The following is an 18,068-nucleotide window of genomic DNA, read 5'->3' as shown; positions in this document are numbered from 1 at the left end:
TGTTTAATTGAAAAAATCTCATTTGCTATGACAGAATGAGAATTCACAAAGGTCTGCACCCATTAGGCACTACCACCCCACCCCACTCCTTTTGCCCAGATCCCATGCTATGCCCCCGAACTGCCCCAAAGTCACTAAAACTTTAAAAATTCACCAAAAATCAGGATTTTTCCCAATCCCCCTGAAATTGGGGTGGTAGACTCTACCCATTGGGCACTACCACCCCACCCCAAAATTTTGCCCCTGGGCCCCTTTTTACCCTCCCGAATCGATTCGGATTCGGATTAAATCTGAATCCGAACTGAATCAAGGGTGATTCGGGTGACCCAGATTCGGGCACAAAACAGAACAGGGGTGATTTGGTTCAGGTCCGAGCCGAATCACCCGAAAACCCGAATTGCACACCCCTACAATAGTGCGGCTGCATTTTGGACTAACTGAGATTTCCAAACAATCTTCAAGGCAGCCTCACCCAGTGTGCTACAACAGCCTAAGCTGCAGTATATATGACAGAACCAAGACACTTCCATCCTGGAGGACCCTACTACAGTTTCAGTATCATGGATAACTTCATGGAGGAGAGGTCTATCAATGGCTACTAGTCGGAGGGCTGTGGGCCACCTCCAGCCTCAAAGGCAGGATGCCTCTACCAGTTGCAGGGGAGTAACAGCAGGAGAGAGGGCCCAAGGCTTCCAGTGGCATCTAGTGGCTTCCAGTGGCATCTAGTGGGCCACTGTGCAAAACAGGATGTTGGGCTAGATGGGCCTTGGGCCTGATCCAGCAAGGCTGTTCTTATGTTCTTATCCAGTAGGGATGTGCATGGAACCAGTTCTAAGCACTCCTGGGAAGGTGGGGGGGAGGGGAGTTGCTTTATGGCGCAGGGAGGGTGGCATGGGGCAGCTGTATACCCTCTTGCCACCCCCGTCAGTGAAATACCAGAAGTGGCCAGTGCACGTGCACATGCATGACACGCTCACATGCTCCAGCCACTTCCGGTATTACACTGATCAGGGGCAAGAGGGTATACAGCCGCCCTACACCAGCAATTCTGACAGCAGTGCTGGCAGGGGAAACATGGCGGGGGAGGTAAGGACACCCTCCCCAATGCCTTAAAGCAACCTGCTCCCCACCTTCGAACCGGCTCAAACGCCAGTCTTTCGAACTAGTTTGGCAGTCTGTGAATAGACTACCGAACCGGTTCGTACACATCCCTAGTATTTCGGAGCATGCTGAATCCACAAGAACATTCATGCCATGTAGCTTTGCCTGAGAACAGCATGTCTCCATCCAGAATAGTCAAAGCACTTGTCTCATGGTTAACTGGGACCCTCTCCAAAACATCTCTGCCTTGTCTAGATTAGGCTCCTGTTTGCCTTCCATGGATTTCAGAAGCTTGCTAAGGGAATCCACTGTAACACCTGGATCTGATGACAAGGAGAAACAGAGCTAGGTATCATTAGCATACTAATGACCTCACAATCCAGATCTCTGGGCAATTCTACACAGCAGCTTCATGTAGCTATTAAGCAGTATGAGATATAAAACTTAATGCTATGGGACTTTAATCCAACAACAGGAACGACAGTCTCCCTGTAACATTATCAGGAATCTATGTGTGAGGTAGGAGTGCAACCAGCACAATGTAGTGACTAATCCCCAGTACACACAATTAATCCAGAAGAATACCATGCTAAATTGTATCCAAGGCCACTGAAACATCTAGAAGGATTAATATAATCACACTTGTCATTCTACAGGCACAGTTAATCTACAAGGGTGATTCATCCTGGTAGTATCATCCCATGATTTGTCTGGAAATCAAATTTGATAAGGTATAGATACTCTTCTCTGCATTATTTAAAGTGTTGCCTTGAGTTGAGCTCACACTATGTTCTGATTGTCTTGGGAATGAAAACTCTACCAAAATGTCTATACTTGTAATCTAAATAGGTGTGTCATAGGAGCGTAGGAGCATAGGAAGCGGCCTTATCCCGAGTCAGACCAGTGGTCCACCTAGTTCAGTACTGTCTACACAGACTGGCAGCAGCTTCACCAAGGTTGCAGTCAGGAGTCTCTCTCAGCCCTGTCTTGAAGATGCCAGAGAGGGAACTTGGGATCTTCTGCATGCAAACAGAGTGGCAACTTCCCAGAGCAGCCCCATCCTCTATCTTACAGAGCTCACACATGTAGTCTCCCATTCAAATGCAAACCAGAGCAGACCCTGGTAATATGTAGATGGCTCACCTGTGGATTTTTGCAGCTTGTGGGGCTTAGGATGAAACTAGATGGAGTTTTGATCTTACCACTGGTCCATGACACCAATGAAGGTTTTTTTTCCTCCATGGTAAATAGCAAATGTGCTTAAAGCGCCCCCATATCTTACCACAGTCAAATTGGGATTTCCTGCTCATGATATTTCCATATGAAAAAGAAAGAATACCAGAGCAGTGACTTGACAGAAAGACCTACATAAAGGATATACACTTGATTATTTCATGGGCGGAGAGGATGGCTGGGGAGGAAGGCAGGGATGGACCTACCTTCCCCCCCAGATGATCAGTGGTTCCCTCTTCAGCAGGCTACCGCAGGCCCACATGATCTGTGCTGCCACCCCAGCCTAACAATCCATGTTGCCATCCTGGCCCTAAATCCCCATGAGTCAGGTACTCTAGGTGTGTCTCTGTGTATGCTCGGGCTGTGTGCAGCCCAAGCATGCACATGCACCTGGTGGCTGGGTTAAGGGCACGCTTGTATCCTGGCTAAAGGCCGGGGCTAAAGGCCGGGGTTAAAGGTTGGGTTAGATGAGAGAGATCGGGCTTGATCCCCGTGCTGCACATGAGGAGCCCACCTCAGGTTGGGCTGCTCTAGCCTGGGTTGTGAATAGTCTTATAATATCCTTCCTGTATAGCAGCAGACAATCAAGTGTTAAAACAAACATTGTAAAAGATTTTTGTGCATGTTTCACAGGGAAGTGTGTTCCATTTCTAGGTATTCTTTCCATCCTAGCATAAAGCATAGGGATTAATATTTCATAGCTACTTAATCCATTCATTCAGAAACAAAAATGCAGACTTTCAAATATTTATGCTTCAGAGGAAAACATGGCACATTGAATTAGTGCATTGTGCTTTATTCTTTGCCACCAACTTATGATTCATTCCAGATCAGGCAACTTTTTGAAAAAATGTCTTCCAAAAGGAGATGACAGTGAGACATTGATATACATGGCTTTTGAATTGTGTTTGTGTGTGTGATACCATTAATTCTTTTTTTTACACACACACACAGAGACATCGGGCATGTTCAGACAATAATTTTTTCCAGTCAACACAATTAAGAGGGGGAAAACATGAAGAGTGTGCTGTGGCTGCTCTATATGCTACTAATTTAAATTAGTGTTATTACTAGTATCAAACTAGTATTATTTTTAAGTAAAGAAGAATAGTTAGTCCATTTCTTAATCTAATCCATCTGTGATATTAAATAATGTTGTTACCCTGAATACAAGTATGCAGAAAGAGAAAACAGGCTGCATTTTATGTGCACAATGGATCAGACATGTTAATATTGCTAAGGCTTCACTTTGCATAGCAAAGAAAAGAGAAGACAACACTAGGAAGACACATATTGGGAGCAGTGTTCCCTGTAATATGGATTCCAAGACGTTGTTGCCTACTCCCATAATCCCCAGCTGCAGTAGCCTTTGGCTGGCGATTATGGGAGCTGTAGTCAACAACATCTGGTAATCCCTGTTACTGGCAACACTGATTGGAAAAGCTTAAGTTAACAAGGAAGATGGTGAGGCATATATTAAATGATACATTATTTCCATTTAGTCCACTGTGTTCAGCCATGCTGGCAGTGATACTTAAGACCTGCTTTCTAGGGTCACAGGTAGACACCTCACAAATCCCCAAGATTCTCTGAAGCATGCAGTCTGCCATAAGCAACTGTTTATGCCAAGTCATTAAAAGTGCTATTCTAGGCTGGTGGACTAGTGTCACCCAGAACATCATAGTTGAGCTGAAGAATAACAAACTCTTTGATGATAATTCTGAATTGTTTGTCTCTTGCATGTTGTTTTACACTTATACCTCTTGTATCATATTCCAGCCACCCAAGAGCAAGACTGAATAGGCTTACAAAAGACTTTCCCCTGAAATTCCTTGCACTTGTTCAACAATGCCACCATTTTCAGCCACCATGCTTTTGAAGTTAGAATGCGCCATAATGACCATTCTCTGACCACAGTTGCACTCTGGATAAGCATTCTGCAGCTGTGATTGTACTCAGAAAGTGCCCAATCATTTTAAAATACATTGTTTACCTAATTGCCTATTGTGTCAAATGAATAAAAAAGCAGAAGAGTCTCATTTTAAAAAACCAAGGAAGTAAAATCCTACATTAGCATTTAAATAGATACTTGGGGGCTTTTAAAAATGTTGATTATTTACTCAGTTGGCCTTAGCAGTCAATTAGCAATGCAAATTCATATCATGGGACTTCTTAAGAAGTTTGCTCTTTAACCTGACAAGACACTTTGGCTCTACATACGCTCACAAAATTGTTTCATATAAGGAGGAAGGAGGAGGAGGAGAAGTAGTAGTAGTGGTAGTTGTTGTTGCTGAAATTCACAATAATTGGATGTGCTAATAATCCAAGATGAGGCATTCCTTTCAGTGCAGGAATATTTATAAACAGGCCGGGCTTCTTGATTACAAACGCTCCTGGGCACTTTCCAGATTACACTTTATAATTGTTTTGCTACATATCTGCTAAATGTGTGCCTGTACTAACTGTTTTGTACTTACTGCGTGCTATGACAGTAAGGTGCCATTCACACATGAGAAGCCTTCTTCCAGGTTTTATCTTTACGTTTTAGTGTTGTTAATAATAATAATAATAATAATAATAATAATAATAATAATAATAATAATAATAAAGCTATATTTTCCTGTTTTAGGAGGGCTGTCCCACTATGTCCGTGGTGTAATGTGGAGGGTTCATTCAGCAATGTGATGTTTCAATATCTTAATCTCCTCTCAGCTTTTGAAATGATCCTCCCCCCACTCCCTGTGTGCTCTTGTGCAAAGGTGCATCTGTGCAGTCTCATATTTATTAGCTTTTCACTCCTCTTCCTCCTCTGCTAATGTTAAACTCATTGTGGTTTTATCTCTTTTTATATTTCTGTGAGTATGTTCCTTTCTGTCAAGCTGTGTGTGTTTTCTCTCAGCTTTTGAAATGATCCTTTAAAAAAAAATTCCTGGGTACTCCGGTGAAATCAATGCAATTTCCTTTTTATTTGCTTTTCACTCCTCTCCCTCCTCTGCTAATGTTCAACCTGTCCTGATTATATATATATTTATATTTCTGTGATTATGTTTCTTTCTTCCTTTCCTCTTTAAGCCTCTGTCAGTGAGTTTTTTTAATTAGATTAAACAACTAATTGTCAGCAGGGGTGGATTAAGCTTTTTGCCACCCATAAGCAGCCAAGATTTGCCACTGGACAGGGGGAGGGGGGAGTTAAATCTCTCTTTTAACTTTTAAAAACTGCCGCTGAGCACCTGTGGCACAGCAGGGGCAGTGGCGAGAGCTGCTAGTAGGCACCCACCTCCCGAATCCTGTCGGGCCAGGTGCAGTTGCTGCTGGGCATGGGCGGCAGAGATTGCGGCAAGAGACCTCCTCACATGGGCCTGCCTTCATCCCAAATGAGAGAAGCTGGGCTGATTTCAGCCCTCTGCACACACACGCAGAGGGCCGAAATCAGCCCGACCTCTGTCATTTGGGAGGAAGACGGGCCCATGTGAGGAGGTCTCTCGCTGCCTCGCCACTATCCTTGGCAGAAATGGTGATGAAAGACCTCTTCACACGGGCCTTCCTTCCTCCCAAATGACAGAGGTTGTGTCGAGGCAGGCCCGTGTGAGGAGGTATCTCACCGCTGTCTCCACCTCTGCCTAGGTAAGAAAGTTTTTTTCAAAAAAGTTTTAAAAGAGATTTAACTTGCCACTTCTCCAGGATTTGCCACCGCAGGCAATTGCCTCTATTGCCTCTGCAGTGATCCACCTTTGATTGTCAGCCATGGCAAGAAATAGCTGAGTTTGTGCAAGCTAGAAAAGACTGCTCCTGCTGCAGGTGGCTTTGCACAAAACCACCAAGAATTTGTTTTTTAAGCCTCATCACGTCATCGTCCCCCATCTCCTCTGTGACCCCATTGGCCCAAAAGGAGGTAGTAGCAGGGCACGTCTTACAAACAATATGAACAGTCCCTGCTGGGAAAACACGTTGTTATGGATGGCAATACAAACAGCCACAGCTGTACCACAAACTATGCAGCAAACAGCTTCCACACTTTATTTATGTTTTGAATACAATCCTGCCAAGCTGAAGCATTTTACACCACCTCCAACCACTGTAGAGTTCACAGTCTGGAAACCATCCTGGGAAGCAACTGAACCAGGATTTTACTTCTAGATGGAAACCTGATTTATTTTTCCTAATTCAGTTGCTAAATGTAGACAAATTTCTACATCCCACAAATGAATTAGTTATTCTTTTCCATTGTAGTGATTACAAGAACACTACAGTTTATCTAAACTTGAATAAATAAAGCCAAGTACTACAGGATTTTGAGATTCACCACTAGGGATGTGCAAACCAGCTCGAGGTCGAGCTGGTTCACCATCGAACCGGGCTCGCTTGAGGGCTCACCCAGGCTAGCTAGGAGGCAGTTTGGGGGTTCGAAGGTTAAAAATAAAAATTAAATCTCACCGAGGGTGCTGCCGTGCCATGGGGGATGTCTCTGCCATCTCCCCCTCCCCCCACCAGCCTTCCCCAGCTCTTCAAAGGGTTGCTTTGGCCCATTTGGGGGGCACACGCAAACGGCCAGGGCATATGTGCTGTGGCCTCCAAAATAGCCACTACCACTGAAGCGAGGACTAGAATGGCCCCAAAACAGGCCAAAACAGCCCTTTAAAGAAAGGGAGAAGGCCACGTAGCAAGGGGGATATGGTAGAGATTCCCTTGCAGCCGGCAGCAGCACCCCTGGACCTGGCAGTGAGTTGTAAGAACATTAACCTTAGAGCCCCTGAACTAGCTCAGATTTGAGCTGAGCCGGGGATCTGTTCAGGAAGCACAAAACCAAACATGCCCAGTTTGGTTCGAGTCCAGTTCAGACTCGAAATGAACTGGGCAAACTGGTTTTGAGCACACCCCTATTCACCACCATGCACTGAATGAAAGGAATAAAATCCAGCTTTTTACTATGATTTAGCATTTATACTATTTGGGTTTGAGTACCAAGTCATGGTCTGAGTCATCTTGAGAACATGCTCTTAAGTGTGGAGTGGCAATTATAAACTGTTCACTTAGTAATAAGAACAGAGCCACATTGTCAAACCAGCATGATTTTGTCCATGTCTTTCATTCTGTCGTTTCAGTGAATACTGGGAGAAAATAAGTCTAGAATAGCTTTCCTGTAATGAAGGTATGTTGACAATGGCAGATTACTGTTGCATACTTCTGAAACAGCTATGGATGTGCTCCTTCCACCATAAAGTTTGCATCGGATTTATTGTTGTATTAAAATGGGTACTGGAAAATATACCTGTAGTTTACGGCAGGTTTTCCATAGTGATTCAAGGAGACAATGCAAATAGCTCAGGAACCGAGTATGGCTTGTTCTGTCCTCTATCTGTCCCCAAGTAGCTAAACAGTGTTCTTTTGGCCACTCTCCCCTTTGTATTGAAAGGAAATAGAGATTTTTCTTGTAGAAAAGAAAAAGGGGAAAAAGCAGAGATTAACACTAGTAGTGTACTTCACACTGAAGTGGCAGTGTAGATGGTATGAAAGTGAAGTATTTTGCTACTGAATATACAGGTAACCTACTGATGTTTGAAAAGATAAGAGCATGTGCCCATCTCTGAATTCCTAAGGCCTGCTTCTCATACATTTGTCATGGAGGAGGTTCCAAGACTTCACTGTTCACGTGTTCACATCAGTCTTCTTTGAGAGACAGCTGCATCACTTTTGGTTTCACTTTATGTTTGATCTTCTCTCCAGGTGTACACTGGAGCCACAAGAGTACATCCATACTACAAAAAGTAATGTGAGAAACAGACCTTTTAATTTTTATAAGCCCTTCCATTCTTCAACATCTTATTGTTCAAAGTCCCTTTTCTGGGCTGTGGTATCAAGGAAATAGTCCAGAATGCCTAGCAGGAGATTTGTTCTCCTTGGTGATGAAGAGGGCAATTTTCTCCCAGAGGAAAAAAACTAAGCACACAGTGTTGACACCTCTGCAGAACAAAACAACTGTAATTGTACCAGGCAGGTTCTCCTCAGCAGTTATCACTGCATGAGTTTCAAGGGATCCAGTAACAGGTTTGACATGAAACTGAAAAAGCCTTGGGGGAAGGAGATATTATGGGAAAGGGCGAGGGAAGAATAGAAGTTAGGAGCATGTGTGTGGGAGAAGGTCTTTTAACACCAAATTTCAAGGAAAGGGAGAAAATTATGAAAGTGTTTGCCATAGATTGACAAAGACAGCAACAATAACAGTAATCATAAAGTAATTTATGCCTAACCTGCCTGAAATAAAAACAACAAGTACATAAGTTCAGCGCTTGGACTAGCTGCATCTCATACATGTTCAGTCTAAATCCTGACACCATCTGTTCAACTGAAATTTTTGTACTGTACCCAATATGCCAGATCATAATTCTGTTACTAAGGACAGCAGCCTCCTCATTTGCAACATAGCTTGCTACCTTGCTTGAATGAAATGAGGAACCAAGGGTGGCCAACTTGGAACACGACAACTTGGCAAACTGACTGCTAGCACTGATATGGAATAAACAGAGCATGTGTGCTGGTGGTGGTACCTAAGTAACTGGCATCGTGAGAGCAAGAATGTAAAATTATCAGTTGGTATAGCAAGCTGAACGGCTCAAATGAAACAGGATTCCAAGTGCAGCTCATTATGCCCACATGATGTGCAAGGTAACACCAGCACTCCTGATGGGCTGGCACTGCTGTGTTTAGGGAAGCCAGCCCTTGTGGTGTTGCACAAGAGTGCAGCTGTGTAACTACATTAAAAAATGCATCCACACTGTTGTTTCCAATGTACATAGTGCTGTGCAAGTGCAGACCTACTGTTTTGTGTAGCTATACAACTGCACTCTTGTGCAACACTGCCTTGGCTGATTTGCACATGTGCAGCAGCACAGGCTGACTGGGGATGTCAGTGTTGCCTTGTGCATCATGTGGGCCAGTAACGATAGGATCCAACACAAATTACCTCTGGGTGCCATCTAGTTCTCATGCAACAGTTCAGATTCATGCCATTATGCTACCTTGCTTCTTTGGACAGCAATGATGTACACAAATTAGAGGAAACAATAACAGGAATCTCTAGCATGATTAGTGATTATTAGATGGTTCCACCAACCATCTTGGCAGGCCTCAGAAAACAGAAGAAGAGGCAGAGTTGCCATGTCAAAAATTTCAAAAACATGCAACAAAAGAGTTCTAACATGGGTTCAGTGTGTTGCTTTGTATGGCTATAAGAGAAGAATCTCACCTAGGGGACAATAGGAGAGGATGCAGACAGGATTGTGTGCTCAAGATTTCAAAGGCAAGGGAAAATGGATTTCTTGTAATCACGTCTTAGAAAGAAGCATGAGCAGAAAGAAGTTAACTCACCCTTTGGGAGAAAGAGCTGCCAGGTCAACCTTTCCAAACACATCAATCCACTTTTTCTTTTCATTAAATAAGAATGACTTCTACTAATAATTTTCTACCTGAATTTAACGGACAGCACAAGTTGCCCAATAACCCAAAGAGGTTGGGTTATGGAACTGCCTGCTAGGCCAATATATTTCAAGAAGTTGACTTTAGCTTGTGAATTCTTCCTTTGTAGCAACTGAGCAGAAATTGAAATCTTTTTGGTCATGTCAGCACATGAGTAAAAGGATTCTTCATTTTGAATTTAGCATGCATTTGTGCCTTCTAAATTTCCACCACCTATTTGTATTCCCTAAGGGCTATTTGTCATGTTGTCTTTAGAGCTGTTGCCGCATGGCTCCTTCCCATACCACTGATATTGTTGGAAGCCCACAGTCATGTGGGAGAATTACAGACTATGGCCCCTTCCCATACCAGAAACTGGAGCCATGCTGGTGTCAAAAGGAGCAGCAATGTGGTCTGTAGACTCCCAACATTAATTGTAGCCTGGCATCCGAGAGCTGAACTGTTAAAAATGTAGGTTCAGTTCATCTGTATTTTTCAACTCTCCAATCAGTCCCGGTTCATACACTAACTTTAAACAGTGTTTTGATGTTTCAAGACAGGTTCAATCGGATTGAACTATTTCCTGCAGAATACTTTCAAGCTTTTTTTCTTGAAATGTAGCTTTATAAAATGACTACAGTGATAATTATGTCATTTGAGAAAAATATTATTTTTTTCAGGGTTTACAAACAAAATACATGCCATATGATAACAGTAATATACATTATTTCTGTTTAAAACATTAGTCATAAAATTGAAACCTGCGTTCCTGATTACTGAACCACTTATTCAGAAATGGTTACCACTTTTTGTGCTTAGGGGTTTTGTTCCATTTCAGATTCAGGTTCGTTCATCAAGAGATGCAGGACTTGGGTTCAGTCCTAGTTGACAACCTGAACAGGTTTTTTAATCTGGGTCCGGGTTTACTTCCACCTAGTTTTTTCATTGATGTATCAGTCTGTCCCATCATTGCATTAAGAGGGCGCTACCAGCTAATTTGTCTTTATGCTGCATTTAGAGAAAACACAGAATATTCTGAGAAGCTTTCTACTATGACATCCAAGAACATCTTCACTACAACAACGTACTGAAGATTACCAGTAACCTTTAGCTTCAGACTAGGTCTAGACTAGCTTCAGACTTGTGTTCTAGACTTTGATGTATCCTAGAATTATGGGGTTTAAACCGAAGAAGACAAACTACTGTCAAATTGTATAGGTCCACATAGCAACCACACCTGAAAAAGCAAGTTCCAGCGAACTTCGCACATACAAAAGTTAAAAAAAAAAAAAAAAGCAAGACTATAGAGATAGCAAGTGAATTCTATGGAATTTCCAAAAAGCAAGGTATGAAGGTTTAGTTTAATGTCATATTTTTCCTGTAGGAATTTTATTTTCCTGACATGTGCAAAGGTCAAGGTTCCAATCAACTCTCTCTCTCTCCATAAACACACACACACACACACACACACACACACCCCAAGATATTTCTGCAGGCCTAGAAGCAAAACATAGGGCCAGCAAGATCATGCATACTCATCCATATCTACATGAGCTCACAGATGGGTCACTGAGAAGTACACATCACAGTCGCCCATGTGATCAGCATAGATTATTAGCTGCATAAACCCGTAAAACATACCTGCAAGTGCATTTATTCAGATTACTGGAAGTGTATAAACAAGCTCTAATTTAAATTCACTGCCTCAAGGAAATTGATGAATATATTTTCCTGTAATTATTTATTTACTCCCTGTCAACCCATATTTTTGCTTTTTTATAAAGTTGTTGCTAAATTTTCAAATTCATTAGTGCAGGCAAAGTAAGAAAGCAAACAACTTTCTGAGGTCTGTGTCCCTTGAGACCTGTTCCTGTCTCTCTCTTTAAAAAAAAAAATCCATATTTTGACAAATGTACTAGACTGAAAATATTAAATAAGTTTACATCGATTTTAGACCTAATGACCAATAAAATTCTCACATTGCCTATGGCGGCAGTAACATTAATTCTGAGGAGTGGATACTTAGACACCCTGGGTTTGGAGCCCCTACCAGCAATATAACAAGGATGCTCACCCCTCACAAATGCCTGTTCTATGGATGTTCCTTAGGCAATACCTTTGTAGGAAGGTCAAGAGAAGTTCAAGATGATTTGCTAGAGTTGCCATAGAAAGACTTTTCTATATCATTTGCTAAGATTTCTGACAACATTTGCAAGACAAAAACAGCATGACTCTCTTTCAGAACATGAGGAAAACCGTTCCCTCCATTTCCAAATAGAAGGGAGCTCTCAAGCAAAGGCAATTCAAACCAGGGTCAAGTGCCATGTGGGTGGGGGTGGGAGCTCAAGAAGCTCTGCTGTCAGAGGCAAAGGCCAATGTGATACCACCACCACCACCCTTGGCAGTCCACTGGCAGGTGGGTACTCTCAGACCATGCTGCCAAGCCAGGTGGCAAGGGCATTGTTACTTCTCAAAAAGCTTCAGTCTGTTTCATTTGTACCCCCTTTTCTCCCAAGAGTTATCCCATGTTATCACTGCAGCAACCCTTTGAGGGTTGGTGACTGGGTCAAGGTTGCCCAGAGGAAAAAACCACTCCAAACATGCAGTTTAAAGTTGTGTGTTGTTTGGCTGCCAGTTTCCTTTCCTTATAACTGTACAAGGAAAATCAGCTACAGAGAGAGAGAGAGAGAACGAGAACACTTTGCAGACAGTCCTTCCCTCTTTACTTATTAAGGTCATTCACACAACCATCGCACCGGGGCTGTGGAGGGCTGGAGGGGGAGACAGGACACTACCTATTTTGCCTCACATGATCCTTGCTGCTCCTGGTCTCCACCACACCCCCATGTGCAGTGTTCTCTCTAATTTTTTTTCATCTGTGTGCAGAATTAGATTTGTTCTGGGCGGCAGTATCAAGGCAGTGTGTGCACACACGCATTCAGGGTGGGGCCTTCCTGATTCAGCCTGAGCGGGACCTAAAATTAACTGAGCGGACATCAAAAAAATGTGTGAGCATGCGCACATGCACACGCCTTAGAGGGAACACTGCCCAAGTGACAGACATGAGAGCAATCCCAGAGCAGCGAGGGGGCAGGGAAAAGCAGGCTGCATTCTCCTATATCCCACAATGCACTGCATGAGGAGAGTGATGCATTGGGGGATTCCCCACTGCCATCTCTCTTCTTCTCCCTGGCTCTATGGAAGCCTGGTCCGCTGGCAGCCTGAGCTTCCATTCGATCGGGTGGTGAGACAAGAGGCACACGCACATCCTCCTACCTCACTTTTAGTCCAGGTTTAAAACCCAGACTACCTAGCACAGGAGCACCAGGATCAGGGGCAATTCTAGTGGTTCGCACAACAAGCCCTACCCAGGCTACAGCTCCCCTACCCAGATAGGGCTGGTTGTGAAAATGACCTCATTGAACCACTAAAAGGACTAACTGCCAAGCTAGGTGGCCAGATTTGGCTTTTTAAAAGCCAATTTCTGGCTTACGGCCCATTTGACCCACGAGTATACCCCTTAGGTTCTGGCCACCCTGCTGCCAAGTCTAACTAATCTAGCTAACTAGTCTAACTGCCTGGGGTGACCACACATGCTTTGCAAACACACATCCTATCTCAGCCGTAACTACATTAGTTCCAGGCTACAGGGAAGAAACAAAAAATTAGCACCTGCTGGAAGCAAAGGTGTTCAAGGCAGCTGGTCGAGAGATGTTGGACTTGATCTTGGCAGTGCACACGAGCAGCCATGCCGAGTTTGGCTGACCAAGCAGTGGCTTGGTTACTCGTGTGAACAGCCTCATTGTGTCCTCCTGTTGCATTGCTTTTGAGAATATTTGGTTGTTCTGAAAGACATACATTTGAAAAGTAAAAATAAAATATGCATGTAAATACCTAGGACAATGGGCAAAAAACCACCTGAACCAGGGCGTTATGAGATTGGGGAGGCTGGCGGGGGGAGGGGAAACCTCTGGAGGACAACCACTACCCCGCATGGCCATGGCAGAGCCCCCAGAGGCAGTGAGTTGATTTAAAAAATATATATTTTTAAAAAATCAGAACCCCTGAACTGGCTTAAATTCAAGCCAAACCAGGGGATGTTTGAGGGAGGGTGTGCAAAACTGGACATGCCCAGTCTAGTTTGAGTCTGGTCTGGACTCAAACCAAGCTGGGCCAACTGGTTTTCTGCACACCCCTACCTCCCAGAGCTGTGCATGCAGAAGGGTATCTCCTCACAGCATAACAGAGTGCTTTCGCTCATCTCAGTAGCCACTAACTAGCCAGTGGATTTAGACGCCCTGTTCCTCTGCAAGGCCCTGAGCACAGATGATTCATGCTCAGAGTTTTATTTGTTTTAATGATCTAGCACTTTGTGCATGGGAAATTGCTACAGGAATGAAAAATAATAACACCATAATCACTTTCTTTTTGTTCTGCTGCTGTTCATCTCTGGATATTGAGCACTTTAGTACAAAAGTCCTATTCAGCTGATATGTCTGAATGCTTAAAGGGAGTAAAACGGAGTGAACTAGCCACCCATGTGCGTGAGCAGCACATCCCACACAACCAATAAGATGGTCGGGGTGAAGGTAAGCCACCATGCCCACACTGACGTGCTAACTAGCTACACCACAGGCTAACTAGCTACATCACAGTCAAGCTGAGGCGTTCTGTGTGTAAATTCAAACCTTCGGTTTTCAGTCTGACTAGGTGACACACTCTCATTCTTCCCTCGTGCATTCACTGTTCGTGTGTGTGTGTGTGTGTGTGTGTGTGTGTGTATGTGTAATCTTATTAAACGTATCCAAATCAAAGAGAACCCTGCTCTGCAAGCAAGAACAACAGAACTCGATATTGGTTTCCTTTATTCTTAGCATTTGGGAAGAAAATGAATGAGCTCTGTCATACCACCAGGGGCAGCTCCTTCATGAAGCAAACTGAGGCAGTTGCCTCAAGCAGAGATTTCGGGGGTAGGGGGGAGGTCATGGTATCAGGCCTGGGGCTGTTCACACGAGCAACCAAACCAAGGCTTGGGAGGCCAGCTGCTCATGTGCACTTCCAGGATCAAGCCCAATCCTGATGCTGCCTTGGCCCTAAGCCCGAGTTTTAAAGCCAGGCTTATACCTGGGTTAAAGAGTGTGAGTGTGCCCTTTACTACAGGTCTGGGGTCATGTGAATGCTCTGGATGCATACACCAAATCTGACGCCTAGAGTGCCTGACTCACGGGGGAATCCCTAAGTGTCCCGTGCTCCATGAGGTGCATTTAGAGATTCCTGAAGGCCCGGACTCACTTTCCTGGACTCCAGAGTTCCATGCTGCTAGGAGCAGAATGCCACGTGTGCGCGTGTGAGCAGCATGTCTCACACTACCAATAAGATCATCGGGGAGAAAGTAAGCTGGATCTTGCCTTCCCCCACAGCCTCCCTGCCCGCCATGTCATGTGCACAACCTTAGTCATGTAGCTTATTATGGGTCTTTGCAATATGTTGTTTTAAAAGGCTAGATAGTGGATCCAAAATATAGTCCCTGTCTATGTATATCGATGGAGACTATATTTTGAATTATCTATAGAGTTTGATTAACCCCAGTCCCAAAAGCAAATTTAGGCTATACTCCAGCAGCTCCCGAAGACTCTAAGTAAGTGTTGGCCCAGAATGTGTAAAATATAGCACACTACACCTGTATTGCAAAAGACAGAGCCTTGACACACAATCACTTGGGACTATGCAGAAGCCTAATCCAGGCGAGTACACCGGTGGGTTACACGAGCAGAGCCTCCATTGGCTGCTGTAAACCCCAAGTGCACACGATTGTGGCAGCAGCCAGCACAGCACACTGAAGTCTGCACAGAAATTGGGAGAAGCTTCCCACTATGCACCAGGAGAAGGGAAAAACCTCACTGCCAGGAGAAGGGAAAAACCTCACCACATCACAGCCGGCACGGCTGCACGGCTGTGCAGAGGCACGGCAGAGCGGCACGGCTGTGCAGAGGCAGGGCAAGCCCCATGTAATGGCATGCCATTACATGCCGGTGATCATAGAGAGGGCTGTGCAGAGCGGAACATTCCCTGCTCATGGCCCAGCCAACCACAGCCCTCTCTGGAAAACATGGTGGGTGGTTGCGGATGCAGAGAATTTTAAATGCTGCAAGAAGCACCAAACCCAGATATCAGGACCCCTGCTGTGCATTAACTTGGGTTAACACCAAGGTTTAGTTAATAGCTTTTGGCTAGCCTGGGTTTGGGAGCTTACACACACACACACGGCCAGCTTAGTCTGCCACTAACCTGGGTTACTGTCATTATGTGTTGGTGGACAACAGTATAAAATGGTAGCTATGAAAGGGAAATGCATTTGTATCTGCATGGCATTGATGGAAAGTAAGATAGGTCTTACAGGATTTTTTTCATCACTTGTCATGACCCGAGGCAAAATACATCTCCAAAGGGAAATGTAATTGCTTATGAAGTGCTGGACTCCAGAAGAGCTGCGCAAGAGCCTCATTTAATTATTTTTAACTCTTGTCATTTATGATTTTATGGGGAAGCATTACCATTAATGATTGCATGGGAATTCCCCAAAAGGATAGTTTCAGGTTAAAATTCCTCTGCCTAATTTTGTTCCCCTTGCAGATGGACTTGCCAGCCAGATGTTTTTTAAAGTGACATGCCTATTTCAGAACATTACAGCCTCATGAACATTCACTCACTATACTGTATACAACCTCTGCACAAAATTCCATAAAACAAATATCAGAACTGGCACCTCTGAGAGTGGTTTGGCAATTCTTATTATAGTAGGTGCAGTTCTGAGAAGCAACATTCTTATCTACAATCAAAATGGAAGAGGGGGGAGTACTTTGACCCAGCTTTCTTGCTTTGTAGCAGTGTAATCAGTTTGAAAGTTTCTCAAAACCATTCCCAAAAGAATATATGTGATCATATATGACAAAGATGTAATGACAGAGACCAAATGTCTAGGTACGCTGAATGACTGTGCTCTAGAACAGTTGGTCTTGGAACTAACCAGAGAGAAGTCAACCTTGGACTTAATCCTGAGTGGGACCCAGGACCTGGTGCGTGATGTCAGTGTCATGGACCCCATAGGGAAAAGTGACCATAGTGTGATCAAATACAGCATACATGAGGGAGAGAATCACCAAAGTGTCTAACACAGACACTTTGAATTCCAGAAGAGGAAACTTCTCTAAAATGAGGAGTTTGGTGAAAAGAAAGCTGATACGGAAAGTGAGGAGAGTCACTTCACTCCAGAATGCATGGAGTTTACTTAAAACCACAATATTAGAAGAATGCATGAGCATGTTAGAATGTAAAAGGAGGAAAGGTACCTCCAAGATTGGGAGAATGCCAGCATGGCTAACAGCTAAAGTCAGTGAAGATATAAAGGAGAAGAAGACTTCCTTCTGAAACTGGAAGGCCTGCCCAAATGAAGGGAACAGAAAGGAACACAAACTCTGGCAAAAGAAATGCAAGGTGACAATAAGGGAGGCAAAAGGAGAATTTGAGAAACGTTTAGCTAAAAGGACCACAGGGAATAACAAAAACTGCTTTAAATCAGAAGCAGGAAAACTGGCAGGGAGGTGGTTGGACTGTTAGATGATGAGGGAGTGAAAGGGATTATTGAAGAGGATATGGAGGCTGAAGAGAAGCTAAATGAGTTATTTGCATCTGCCTTCACTGAGTGTATACCTGTTCCTGAACCAGGCTTTTCAGGGACAGAGGCTAAAGAATTGAGAAAGACAGAGGTGACAAGAGATAGCAATAGCACTTACATTTATATACCGCTCTATAGCTGGAAGCTCTCTAAGCGGTTTACAATGATTTAGCAAATTGCCCCCAACATTCTGGGTACTCATTTTACCGACCTCGGAAGGATGGAAGGCTGAGTCAACCTTGAGCCCCTGGTCAGGATCGAACTTGTAACCTTCTGGTTACAGGGCGGCAGTTTTACCACTGCGCCACCAGGGGCCAGAGATGACATTCTAAACTGTCTGGAAAAATTAAAAACTAGCAAATCGCCAGGGCCAGACAGCATCCATCCAGAAGTCCTTAAAGAATTCAAATGTGAAATTGCCAATCTCTTTGCAAAAAGGTATTACATATCCTTACAATCAGGCTCGGTATTGGAGGACTGGAAAGTTGCCGATGTAACACCAATTTTCAGAAAGAGATCCAGGGGGGGTCTGGGAAATGACAGGCCAGTTCGCTTAACGTCTGTTCTTGGCAAACGGAACAAATGCTTTTCTGATGGAAAGCATTCT

General features: G+C 43.9%; 1 protein-coding gene and 1 long non-coding RNA gene across 6 annotated transcripts in view; one reads left to right on the top strand and one right to left on the bottom strand.

Annotated features, from left to right (window-relative positions):
- KCTD16 (potassium channel tetramerization domain containing 16) overlaps positions 1-18,068 on the bottom strand; it is a 307,349-nt gene that overhangs the window by 256,002 nt on the left and 33,279 nt on the right. The gene's annotated exons all lie outside the window — the stretch shown is intronic.
- Positions 1,491-16,550, top strand: LOC128345722 (uncharacterized). 3 transcript variants are annotated; one of them, XR_008316598.1, is made up of 5 exons: positions 1,491-1,620; positions 1,758-1,832; positions 7,437-7,483; positions 8,059-8,104; positions 16,420-16,492. It is a non-coding gene; the product is annotated as an uncharacterized LOC128345722 (long non-coding RNA). The 3 variants fall into 3 exon arrangements; XR_008316599.1 differs by lacking the exon at positions 8,059-8,104 and having other exon boundaries at positions 16,420-16,550; XR_008316597.1 differs by lacking the exons at positions 8,059-8,104; positions 16,420-16,492 and having other exon boundaries at positions 7,437-7,593.

This window comes from Hemicordylus capensis, chromosome 2 (genome assembly GCF_027244095.1).
Source record: "Hemicordylus capensis ecotype Gifberg chromosome 2, rHemCap1.1.pri, whole genome shotgun sequence".
NCBI lineage: Eukaryota > Metazoa > Chordata > Lepidosauria > Squamata > Cordylidae > Hemicordylus > Hemicordylus capensis.
The sequence above is the reverse complement of the archived record's forward strand: the minus strand, read 5'-3'. Positions and strand labels throughout refer to the sequence as shown.